We start from the raw sequence: 13,004 nt of genomic DNA on the forward strand, positions 1-13,004 counted from the left end.
GAACCAGAATGGTGAGCAAGGACTGGCACCAGTCACTGGAGAACCATGAAAGTGAAGACTTGGTCCTTGCTCTTGAAGTGCTTAGGATCTTGGGCAAATAAGTGAGATGGCTGGGACCAGAAGTGACAGCAGGGGTGTAGGGAAGAAGAGGGGGGGAGCACACACAGAGTGCATAGCAGGGAAGCCTCTGCCTCCCCCTGTCCAAAGGGTTGTGAGGAGCACAGCACTGGCCACATGGCAGGTTCATGGACTATAGTCCAGTGCCTGAAGGCTACTCATCCAAGGAGTGGGCTGAGGAGGAAGCGCACCCACTTCGCACTGTGGATGTAGATCATGGACAGTGCTGAGACCATTACTGACTTGGGCCCTATAGGGACAGAGACACCATGCCTTCCTGCAGAGGGACAGTGGTGACTTTGTATCGCTCAGACAGGCACTTGCTGAAAAGAGTGTCTCAGGTCTCCCCTGGGAGCTGGAAGCCCGATTCCATTCTTTCAGTAAATATACTGGTACTGTGTTTATTCTGGGCTGGGTGAGTGACCTCGGCAGTCCATAGCTCTCCCTGTGCTTTAGCATCCCCTAGCAATACACAGATTAGCTTAATGTTTAGATATGTCACAAAGTCCCCTAAATAAACAAGAGCCAATTACTTGCCCCTGAATGAAGGGGTACCAAGCCAGGGCCCTCATCAAGGCTATGGTGTGTAAATGTAGCACAGAAGCTTCTAGCCTGAGTGCCAGAGTTCCAGTTTGGCTACAGCAAGCTGCTGTTTGTCTCACCTGCTAAGCAGCTGGAGCAAAAGGACTGGGGAGTTGGAACAGGCACTGAAGACACAAAGGAGTCCCCATACACATGCACAGAGGTGGGAGCTGGGAGCATTTTGATTCCTGACAGTAGAGTTGGGGACAGGAGAGGGTAATGAGTTTCAGTCCTCCTGCCCTAGCTGTAGCCAATTCCCACTTGGTAAAATGCTGAGTACTCTGAGGAGATGAGGAGATGAGGAGATAAGGGTCTCTTGTGGCATGAATCACAGTGCAGCTGTAGCTGCATTCTATCCCCCTGGTGTGGCCAGGGAGGTCCTCAGGATGGGGCATACGGTGTGGCACGGTCAAGGCAGGTAGACCTCAATGCACTGCAGCTGTCAATGCTAGTTACAGTGAGGTCATTCATTGGGAGACACAAAGCTGTCTAGTTGGCTACTCCTGAATTCTGATTCTAAGTACAGGTCTAACTGGCTCTTTGACCCTACCCTGTCCCCCAGAGTCCAGTCTGATCATAGAAAGTTGGCTGTATAGGTGAGTATGGGGATCCAAATTTAGTTTCCTAAATCAGTGGTTCTCCACCCTAGTCTCACATTAATATCACCTAGGGAGCTGTAGAAAAATCTTAAAAATATTTTAATGATAAAAAACCTTTCTAATATGAACATTTTCTGCAAACAGAATAGTTATGAACTCTAATCATACAGACTGAACAATTACTATCTTTGCTTCATTTATTTCCCTTTTTCTTTACTGAAGTGTTTTAAAGTATATCTTAGACATGATGCCACCTCAACTATTCATATTTCAGTATGCCTCCCTAATGAACATGGTCATTTTCTTACATAACCACAATGCCATTATCACACCTACCAAAATTAAAGAGGTAATTCCTTGGTATAAGCTAATATACCTGGGGAGCTTAAAATAAAAAGCGGGTGCTTGATGAAGTCAGAATCTTTGGAGAGAGCCCCAGGCATTAGTAGCTTTCCTAAGCTTCCCTACTCTGTGCCTTCATAGTGTTGCCAGGGTTGAGAACCACTGCCCTGATCAATCCAGGATCTTGCTATGGTGTCTGGTGCAAGTTCTGTGAATGTCTTCTACCCCTCATAACATGGTACACACACACACACACACACACACACACACACACACACACAACCTAGGAAAAAATGAAAAATCATAGGATAAAGAGAAGGAAAACAAAAGTATAAAAAGTCAGCAAGCCACAGAACACAGTCCTTTATATATTGCAAGACTGTCCTCAGCTCAGGAGTCGAGGTCCATTCCATGGATCAGATCCATCAAAGGCTTGATAGGACTGTAAGGAGGGTGCCCACATTGCCTGCAGAGTCCAAGTGCCTCTACATGAGGCCAGTCTGCATTATTCCTCCTTTCTATTTCTAGCCCTTCTTGCTTCTGTACATGCTGTCTCACCGGCCTAATAGTCTGGCAAACTCTGAGCCTTCGCACCTGGGTCTTAGGAAGGATTAATTACATAGGCTGTGGTGAGGGGATGGGCCAAAACTTCTTGGGTGTTGGCACTGGCGTGTTAAGTACCATAGTCTTCAATTTTACTTATTTATTTCATTTAAAAAATACTGTAAAAAGATGAGGCTGTATCACTGCAGCTAAAAATACCTCCACTGAGGGCGTCCGCTCACCAGCACCTCAATTAGAGATGCTACAGGGCCCTTTGTGAGCTGTGCAATGTTGGCAGCTCCACAGGGGCTCTGGGCGGCTGGGGACAATCCCTGGAGCAGTGTGTTGCAACTGCTGGTTGGAGAGGGGCTGGCAAACAGCCATCTAATCAGTGTGGAGATCTGCATACGTCAGGTAACTTCTAAACCCTTCTTGTTTCATGGATCTACTACCCAAGCCAAGAAATCTCTTGCCTTCTTCTGTAACAGGCCAAAATGGCACCTCTGAGGAGAACCCAAAATAATCACAGCAATGATACTGTACTTCCCCGAGGTTCACACGAGTACTTTAACCACAAGAGGCAGCAGTGCCACCCATCCTGACTCAAGGTATCTGTGGTCCTGGGCAACAACTTGCAGATGTATGTCAGTGCTAACTAGATGCAAGTGAAGCTCCTTGGAGGGGTGAGGCTCAGGAAAGAGGTGCTGTCAATGCAGGCCGACAGAAGAAAAACATTGCATGCAGGCACAGTGCTTTACAGTTCTTTCTTTGGGTCTCTTTTCTACGTCATCTCAGTATATACAGGTCACTTAGTCCAATATGCTCATTTTCACTGAGGAAGATGAAGCTTCAAGGAAGTGAAAAGATTTTGGTCAAGGTCACACAGAGTTGGTAAGTGGAACAGTCAGGTCTTTAAAACATGAGGTTTTTTTTAAATTGCAAGTATAGCACTTTGTTATACTACACTATGTCAACCTAATGACTAAGTTTACTCTAGGAGTTCAGCAAGTATTCAGAGTTAAGGAAAAAGGTATTTTCAGGTCAGGTGCCCACAGGACCAAAGAATATCAGGACAGTTGCCTAGATGACCTGGGAATTTTGTAATCCTTGCAGGTTTTCTGGGAACTCAAAGGTCAGACTCAGCAACTGAATCAGATGTTCCATGGGAACAGTGACAACTCTGCTGATCTGTGGTCCTCAGACAGAGATTTGATGTCATTCCCTATTTTCTGTGTGGTAGAGAAGGAAATTCCCAGTATGAGCCTGACTTGGCTGTCAGGAGAAAAAGGGGCAAGGCCAAGGCTGGTTTGATTCAGGCACTGATTCTCTTTCTAATTTTTTTGGCCTTGTATGACTCTTACAAAAGAATTTGGAAGTTTAAGTTAAAAGCACTAGGTATAAGAGTTAAAAAAAAAAAGGTATTATAAAAACACACCTAGGAGAATGGTGGAAGGGCCAAATGTATTTAGGAAGAATGCCACAGAAGCCTGACATTTCCAGTGCTTAGTATAAACTCTTGCCAGTCTAGAGTCTTGCACTGTCTAACATGGTGGCCACAAAACATATGTGGCAATTAAAATGATAATTAATTAGATTTTACTAAAGATTCTATTTCCCAGTCAGTAGCACTAACCACATTTCAAGTACTTAATATCCATGAGTAGACACTGGTCACTGTATTGGCCAGTGCAGATAAAGCACAGCTCCATCAACACAGAGTCCTGTTGGATGGTACTGGTTGATTCTGGTTGTCTTCTCTCATGTATTGCTGGCTATATGTAGTTTCAAAATCCCTCTGAGGAAGAACTGAACATGGGAAAGCTAGAGGGTACTATAATTCACTCTCCAGCAAACCATTAAACTTGCCTCAAAGAAGCTAAGAGCAACTGGTTACATGAACCCATCAGCATAGTAGGCTTACCAGGTCCTAACCCTTCGTACCCCAATGCCTTGGCTACATGTTCACAGACACTCTGACCTTTGCATATTTTATTCAGTTTCTATTTTACATTGTTTTAATTGATGTTTAATATAGCTTAACTCTGTGTGGTGTTCCAAGCCCCTCACCAGGGGGCCGCTCCCAGGCAGAAGCACAATTAATAGCAATCCCCAGAAAATTATGCCCTGTATCAAAATTGTCATTGCACCATATAAATGCTTATTATTACTATTGAATTTTCCAGTCCTGACACCTCCCTGTGTTTACTAGGTAGCAGATAAACCTCTTATGTTTGTGCCTTCCCTACTCCACCACACCATCAGGACTAAACATAGCCCTGTGTGTATGTTTAGCTCCATTTAGCTGTGCTTTGAAAAGGGGGAAAATCATAGTTAATAAAATTAAATTGCTGGAAAATGTGGTTTGTTCTTCCCTCACTTGACAACCCCTTAAAAGACAAACAGACGTCACTGCTGACAAGACAGGGAACTAGTTTCACCTACAGGGTGGGGGAAACTCCCAGACCTTGACAGTGTGGCTCAGTTCCCCAACTGGGCTCCTGTGCCAGGAAGTTCAAGGACAATCCTAGTGAGGCAATTTCACCTTCTCAACTCCCTCAATGAAAAACTCAAACAGAACAATGTAAGACCCTCCAAAAAAAAAATAAGAAAGAAAAAAATCCTTAGCTTATAGCAGTTTAGCACTCGTTGGTTGTTTCCATTGGGCTCATCTGAAACTTAGATTTTTGGCATGCACAGACAGTAGCTTTTCTACAAACACAGAGCAGGAGAAGCAGTGGAAAGTTCCATGTCTGTCAGACACCTGTACTCTTCCCCCTCTGGCATGCCTTCTGATCCTGTGTACAGTTATGTCTGCAGCTGTGACTGGGCAGTCTCCTACAGAATGCTGAGGCCCTGATAATTTCTTTGTACTTAGTCTCCTGTCCTTTTTTTTTTCCTCCTAAAATAATGCAATTTGAAGAGAATTCACTTGTTTACCTCTTCTGTCACATACACCTACTCCCTTTTAGACACCACTGTCATATTCTCACATTGCTACATGTACTTCAAGTAGATGATTAGGTGACGGCGGCTGCTGTCTAGGGGCCACTGTGTGAGCAAAGGTAAGAGCCACACAATGGGAATGTGAAGACTTTAGTTCTACATTGAATTTACTATGTGAATGTGCTCAAATGATTAATTTCTCCATGCCTCAGTTGTGTCAACTACTGCAAAATCTCTGGCTTGGACTACATATACATAACCTCTGAAGCCATCCAAGCTATAAAATGCTCTCACTTGGTGTTATGAAAGTGTATATTCAAGTCCTTGGAAATGGAATGGGTCATACTTATTTCTATTTATAATCTGTTTTTTATTTTTGCATTCAATGCTGTACAGAGAAATGTAGATTTCTATTCTAAATTCTTCTAGCCAACAAAGAAAAGGCTCTATTTTAGTTTGTTTGACAGGGAAATGTTTATAACTAGATTGCGTTTCCTGTATTACATTTGCTTTGCCTTCTTCCATCTTTGCCTAAAAAAGGAGTTTCTAAAAATCTAGAAATGCTTTCTGTACCCAGGCAGAGCAGGAATGAGGCTGCCTTGGCTGGAGGAAGAAGATGGTGCGCATCTCAGGCCCCAGTGGAGCAAGACTATTTGCCATCTGCTGCACTAGTTGCCTCGTCTCCAAATCAGGCCCAGTCTGTAGTTTGCTGCAAATATTAGGAGCTGAGCCACTAGTACTTCCCAGCCATGGCAAGCCTTGGACCCTTTGTACTGTGGCTGCCAAGATGATGTGAAGGGAGGGAGCCACCTTCTAGCTTAGAAGAAAAACTTGCATGAAATGGAAATAGATTCCTCTTTTCCTTTCCTCTCATCATCCCCAGCCATTTAAAAAGCTTTAGACTAAAAAGAAGAACTGTCTAACAAAGCCGAGGAAGATGATGGACTTATCAGACTTCCCTCATCCCACCCATGCAGGAAAGAATGGTTTATTAATGACCCATGCAAAAAGAACAATCATCCTGCTGGCAGCTTCACATGTAATTAACCAGCTTCACAGAGGGCTGGCTGACTATGCCAGGTCCAGCATCCACAGACCACAGAGCTACCTGACACAGGGACACTGGGTTTCTAGTGAAGTCTCCCTTCTGGGAGAGGGATATCCAAAATAGTGACTTCAACCCACTGAGCACTCAGGAAACGTGACAGAGATGGCACTGCTCCTCTGGAGATTCCTGGCTGTGTGCTTGGGCTGACACAGACTGCAACCACATCAGTACAAGCAGCAATGGAATACTATCCCGTCACCATTAACTGCACACTCAGGTAAGTGGCTGAGCTGGCTTATCTTCCAGGCAGTCCTCCAAACTCTACTTCTCCACTAAAACTCTTCACAAGCAGGCATTTCTGGAGATTGGCTTACATTGTGCCAAGGTAGCAAACTCAGCACTGATGGAAGGGCTGAGAGGACTTAACTATCATGCTGCGAATGGTGGACAACAGTTGCTTCAAAATTTCACAAAAGCAACAAAATGTAAATTATGATACATAAAAAAGAAGCAGCAGTTGGGTTAGCCAAGCTTTGGCTTTATAGTCAGAGCTAACGTCCGTTTTAAGAGCCCTGTGATTCAAAGGAACTGGTTTTCCCACCAGGTGAGTGAACTAATAAGTATTTTCTATTTGCAATGTAGAGCTTTAAAAATGAGCACTTCGGCATCATGGCAGCTGAAATGGCATATTCAAAAGGTATCCCCCATCACTTTTTCTTTTTATTCCTACCCATCACCTTTTCAAACTGAGAGCCAGAAGTTATTCACAGCAAGGGTGAACACAACAACGGCAACAACAACAACAAAACAACAACAGCAACACACACGCAGGGCCACCCTCATGCACACCCCCCCACATGTTCTCTCATGGTTGTTTCTAGGGTAGAGAGAGAAGCTGCTAATTATCTCCATGCCTCAGGATCCCCTGAGAATTTCCTTCCTTCAGGCCCAACCCTGGCACTTCATACTCTCCCAGGGTGAGGTGGTTACCACTGGAAGGCCATGGAGAAATGACAAAACCTTTGCACTTTTGGCAAAAATGAGTCCAATTCACTGGGGTCATGGCCTTTTCATTCGCCACACTCAATTTACATTCTGTGGAAACACAGATAATAAAGGAATGCTGTGCCCTTTGGGGGTGGGGTGGTGGTGCTGCTGGGTGACAAGGCAATGTCCATCAACTGATGCCATATTAGCTCTTCTTTAGAGCACTTCACATGTGGTGAGCCCCTCAGATAAGCCACAAAACAGGCTCCACAGCAATTTTCTTGCTCATTACTTACTGCCTCCTTCATCTCGCTTTGATTATAGCTAGCCAAACACGGTGGTTCTCTCATTCCTATTAAAGCAGCCTGGAAATAGGAGTAATCCCAGTCATAGATCAGTAAGCTAACAGACAGCAGAGGTCACTGGTGGCTTCGGAAATGGAGAGCTCATGATAAATGAATTGGTATTGCCTGGCATTTTTGCTTGCCATCACTTTAATCAATAAGGGAAAAGGTGAATTGCTATTGATCTCTTCAACACCTCAGAATGGTACTGTACAAATTAGAGAAACACAAGGGGGTGGGCAAAAGAATTAAAGGAGGAAGGATAGATGAAAGGCCAGACAGCGTGAGGCTGCTGTATATCCCTAGAAGTCGTTTCCTGGTCCCTGGTTGTCAGGCATGCTTAGGTGCCCTTGTGACACAGAGAGCCTGTCCTCACATCTGCAAGGACTGGACATGGAGAGGATCTCAATGACTCCATTCGCACCTTATATGCCACAGTGCTTCATCAGGGCTACAAGGCATGAAAAACAAAAAAGGGCTGTCCCTGATGCAAGATCCCAAGGTCTCATGAGCTTCTGAAGTTGATATGCTTTAGTGGTTATGGACTGAGATATCTCAACCATTGACTATAATTCTGGATGGAAAATCAAGAATTAAAAGCTTCCAGGGCAATCTCTAGTGACACCTGGCTAATCTCACTCCCGGGTAACAAGCCAAGAAAATATAGACAGGGAATAGATAAGGGAAAATTATCTTGTATCATATTTGATAATACCAAAGATCATGGCTTCACGGCTTCAGGCCTGACTTCTGAAACACTGAGCTGAAAGACATGGCACGAAGATCAGAGGTGTGGGTCAAAATGTTAGAGGGCTGGTCTTAATCCTGGGGAAAAAAGTAGGTTGATTATATTCAGACAGGGAAGAGGACAAACTATATGCAAATACGGTCTTATCCAGACATCCAAGAAACAGGACACAGTATTAGAATAGATGGGAATAACAATCTATAACAGGAAGACATAACATTTAGTGTCTGGTTTTCATCTTCAACTTAGTGCATAGTCCAACCAATAGCCTGGAAGAAACCCTGAAGAACCCACCCTTAAGCCCTCTGAAACAGATTCTGCTTAGGATCTGCTGCTTATCAGAATCCAGTCAGCAACCTGCTCACATCAAGAAAAAGGCAATGCAATCAGGCAGATTTGATGGCAGAGAGAAAAGGGAATACTGACCCAAGTTTAGCCCGGTGGAGTACAGAATAATCACATCTCAGGGCCCTAAACCAAAAGTTCTCTTATTCCATCAACTGGCCCTAACTATTCAGATGCTGGTGAGACAAGAACTGGCTGACCAGAAGTCCCCTTCAAGGTTACACAACACCCGAAGCTCATCACTTGGGGCCTAGGTCTCCTCAGGGACCTCTCCACCTTGCCTGAGTCACCTTTCAGGATTTTCAAGGCAGAACAGGGTTTTATACCCCCATTTTTCAGACAGTTAAAGCAAGGCAGGTGGTAACATATCAAGTATGAAATAGAACTCAGCCTTAAAAACTGGCATGTGAAAACAGCAAGAGCCTTCAGGATGGTCCTGGCATTTCTGCTTAAACGATTCTTCAGAGACCATGACCTAGGGTGCAACTATACATCTGTGAAATCACTGACACCATAGTTCACCAGTCTCCCCACCTTCCTCCCACAAATACCTGAAGGGCCAAAACGTAGAGCAAAATAAAATGCAAGTTACAAAGCTGCTGATGTGCTGACAGTGGAAGTGCTGAGATTAGAAGGAGGAAGTACTTAAGTACACCCTGGGTGTTTGGAAATGGCCATGTCTGCAGCCTTGGCAACTGATGGCGGAGCTCTGGCTCTCTCTGCCAGGAAGCCTGCAAGACTGGCCCTCCACTCAGAAGGTGGGGCACGCAGCTGTGGGAGGGCATGATGATAAGGAACAACTATTTAGCAAACACCAGTTCCCTCCTACAAGGAATCTTCCAATTCCAAACAGTGACCCTATTCTAAAATTACTAAGTGGCTGGTGGCCAGGCCAAAAATCTATATCCAATCAGCAGTAATGGACTATTTGTTGCATTTCCTCATATAAGGTTGCAGCATTGCTATAAAGACCCTGGGTCAGTGGTTTTAGATTTATTTAACTGGAGAGGTAGCAGTATCTTAGCACTATAAGCACTGTAGAGACCTGTGAATGAAACTGAAGATGTAGCACTCTGGGAAGGGATAGAGGGACCCTTTGGTTTTAGTTTCATGGTCTTTGACCTTTAGCTGTATATCCATTGCCAAGAGTCTTTTCTGGTAACCACCAAAAAGAATTTCACTGCATCAAGAGATGGGAAAGGGAGGAGAGGAAGATATTATGAAGAAAAAGGGCATAATAAAGTAGTTTCTAGTTCAAACCTTCATTCCTGGTTTAATGGACAGCTGTTCCTCCTGCAGTGATTGTTCTAAATGATTCTACTTGAGGTTCTTTTCTTGTCCTTTTCGGTCCTGGTTAGCACCTAGATCTTTCTTTAGGGCTCCTGCTGGCATTTTGCTAACTTCCAACTCTTTCAATTTAATGCAGATCAAGGACAAACATATGGCAATCTCAGACTGCTGTGGTTGTGTGAAAGATAGGAACAAAAAAGAGCACTGCAGAGGACAAGAAGGCCTGGGTTTTCTAAGATCTAGAAGGCCACCCTGCATCCCTCATTTTCAAGTTGCATTGAAACTGGTACTCTAACAAGATCCAAAATCCTACATAAATGGAGAAAAGGCACAGAGAGGCCCCATGGTAGTTCAAGGACATGGCAAAGACACTCCAGCCATTATTTTTAGACATCTATTAGGTATCTGTAGAGTCCTGGCTGCCCCCTCTTACCAGCCCAAAATCAAGTCTAGAAAAGCCTTCTTGCAAAGGTTAGGACTCTTGGGCATTATTATCTCCAGATCTCAGCTTTTCTAGTAACATGATACTGAGTAGAAAGAAGTGGTTTTGATATGTAGGACCATGAAGAGCCAGAGGCAAAGGGACCCTACCTTATCACACTCATGGAAAAAAGAATGGTGAACGCCTGGAGGTACTTCAAGAAATGCTCTTTTGAGAACTTAAACCAATCATGGCAAATATGTTTCCATGTGAGTGCCAAATCCATCCAAATGGTAGCAGTTTTGATGAACCCTGTGAAGGATCTATGCCCCAAGCTAAAACAGTGCTGTGAGTGACTGTCAGTGTCTACTGTGGGGACTGGACTGGACAAGGGACAAGGGCCACTGGAGAGAACCAAGTATTATTCTTTGTTGATTCTAATATGACTGCTGTTCACAGCACACATATCCATATCCATCCAGCCTACCACTGTACTCTGGGCATAGTGTTTTATCTACACTGAAGTCTGAGCCCCATGTTAGCAAAACCATTAGAGAGTTTCTGTTAATAATAAAAATGATGCTTCAAGCCACTGTTCACTGTTTAATATCTACTAGGTTCGGTGTTTAGCATTTATATACATATTTTCAAAATAACTATATATAGAGAAGGTATCCTCTTTACATAGGCAAGCAACTACTGTACTCCACGACCCTAAGGAAACCATTCACACTGAATTCTTGTATGCACCAAGGCTACCCTGGCTTTAGAGAGACTTGGAGTGTGTGTAGGATCACTCAGGAAATGGTGAGGCTAGAATGAGAACCCATGTCTGACTCTTTGCACATTATTAGTTCTTGGTAAGTGACCAAGAAGGGAAAAAAATGTCTTTAAATGTCCTAAAGATAAGCCTATGATAATGAGTTATCCTTCCTGACTGTGTAACACATGTTTGGGCTAGGTTAGGATATCTCTGCTGTTAATTCTCTATCTTGCTCATAATATTATTTCATGCACCAAAGCATTTCATAACAGACTGTTGGTCACTTTCATTCCCAAAATCCATTTAAGTTCAGCTGACCAGAAACTGTCACGGGTGGAGTAGCAAGGGGGAAGTTCATCAATAAAGCCAGGTTTGGAACACAGCAGTTCTCAAGTCCTCGGCAACAGACGGAGTGGGCATGCTAATGTAAGAGGGCATAATTAAGGTCAGCTCATCCACCAGAACAGTCACTCCTGTATCTTGGGGAAGTCACATGTGGAGCATCAGAATGTTAGTACTACCTGGAGAGCAAATGCAATCTACAATATGCTTATTCTTTGCTGGTGGTTCAGGCAGCCTTACCATTATACATTATGGGCTGTGTTTTAAAAAAGACATCCATTGAATTATGTAATACCAAGGAGAAAATGATGTAGTGAATGTTGGTCTGGGACAAACAGAACAGGGTGGCAGGAGGACTAAATATACTCTAACCATGGTAGTACAAAAGCTCACACACAAGGCTTTGTGGGTGTTGGCCAGTGTGTTTGGGTCCTGAGTGAAGCTCTTTTGAAAACAGTGGGCAGGTCTGTATGCAGTCATCTTTAATTTGTAAAGGAAGTATGTGCTTGTCAGAGGATAATGAAATAGATATGCTTTCTTTATTGGGCTTCCAAAAAGAGGGTCATAGACTTCATAATAAGGTATTTTACCCAAAAAGCCAATATTCCAAGATGCTTTCCTTTAGCTCTTTATTATATTAAGAATATTAGCTCCCCTCTTCTTTTTTAAGAGAATCTTCACCAAAGCTCCAGAAGCAGTGACTACTCAGGATGATTGAAGAGGTAAGAGAAACTAGGAATTGTTGTTTGAGGAGCATCTAATGCACCTAAATTAAAATAAATGACACCCAGCTCTCCTAGCACAAACCTTATCTCCAGGGGAGACTCTAGTAGTCTTTTCCTCTTGGTAACATTTCTCCATTTGTTCTGGGTCATAAGCCCTACAAAGCTTCTAGTAGAAAGTGCCCAGCAATAGTAGTCTTCCACAGAGATGGCTTGTAATATCACTTCATGTCAGAATGGTAGACAGTACCAAATCCACGAATGGCAGGGGTACTGCTAGCAAAGCTCTGTTTCAAGGATTTTCATGACCTTGTGTTGGTAATGATAATCTTACAGTGAACCAGTGAGTGCATTTAATCACTGTCTACTACCTTTACCACCAGGCCACAATTTAGATGAGGTTCACGTAAGCAATGGAGGCCGATTTAGTAGAAAGATACAAGAGAAAATCATGTTTGAGCCTTTGCATCTTTACTCTGGGGCTGATCTGGGTCAGAACTAAAGATGGAGAGGAAAAATAAGTGCCAGGATTCTCTTGGCACTGCCAAGGGTTCTATTGCTTCTACTTGGGGAAGGAAAGTACGATCGTCAGGTCCAGGCAATGTATTTCTTACTTCATTTTTCTGATAGGAACAACAGTAAGAAAAACAAATTAACCTGGCAAAGAAAACACAAAAGTTCCTTTGAGGAGAGTTTACTGTTAACAGCAAAGATGAATTCCTGAGGGAAAGTGAAATGATGCCACTGTTGACAAGGATTTTCTTCCTGGGGATAGAATTATATCCTTGAGACCTTTCTACATGTCCAAGAGGCCACATCTCTTTAGTCCTACACCACACCTTGTCCTGCCCCCAATCCTAACAGGTTT

At 43.6% G+C, this 13,004-nt stretch overlaps 2 protein-coding genes across 2 annotated transcripts in view; one reads left to right on the forward strand and one right to left on the reverse strand.

The window, feature by feature from the left end:
- Snd1 (staphylococcal nuclease and tudor domain containing 1) overlaps positions 1-13,004 on the reverse strand; it is a 437,205-nt gene that overhangs the window by 77,031 nt on the left and 347,170 nt on the right. The window lies entirely within an intron of this gene.
- The window catches only part of Lrrc4 (leucine rich repeat containing 4), a 62,965-nt gene that overhangs the window by 17,024 nt on the left and 32,937 nt on the right, over positions 1-13,004 (forward strand). Inside the window, exon 2 of the mRNA XM_004856403.3 lies at positions 1-13,004. This exon is cut by the window's left edge and continues 16,124 nt beyond it; it is cut by the window's right edge and continues 21,242 nt beyond it. The gene's annotated coding sequence lies outside the window, so the exon portion shown is untranslated.

The sequence above is a fragment of the Heterocephalus glaber genome, unplaced genomic scaffold, assembly GCF_053883595.1.
Source record: "Heterocephalus glaber isolate CG9 unplaced genomic scaffold, H.glaber_assembly_v1.0 deba00000546, whole genome shotgun sequence".
Classification (NCBI taxonomy): domain Eukaryota; kingdom Metazoa; phylum Chordata; class Mammalia; order Rodentia; family Bathyergidae; genus Heterocephalus; species Heterocephalus glaber.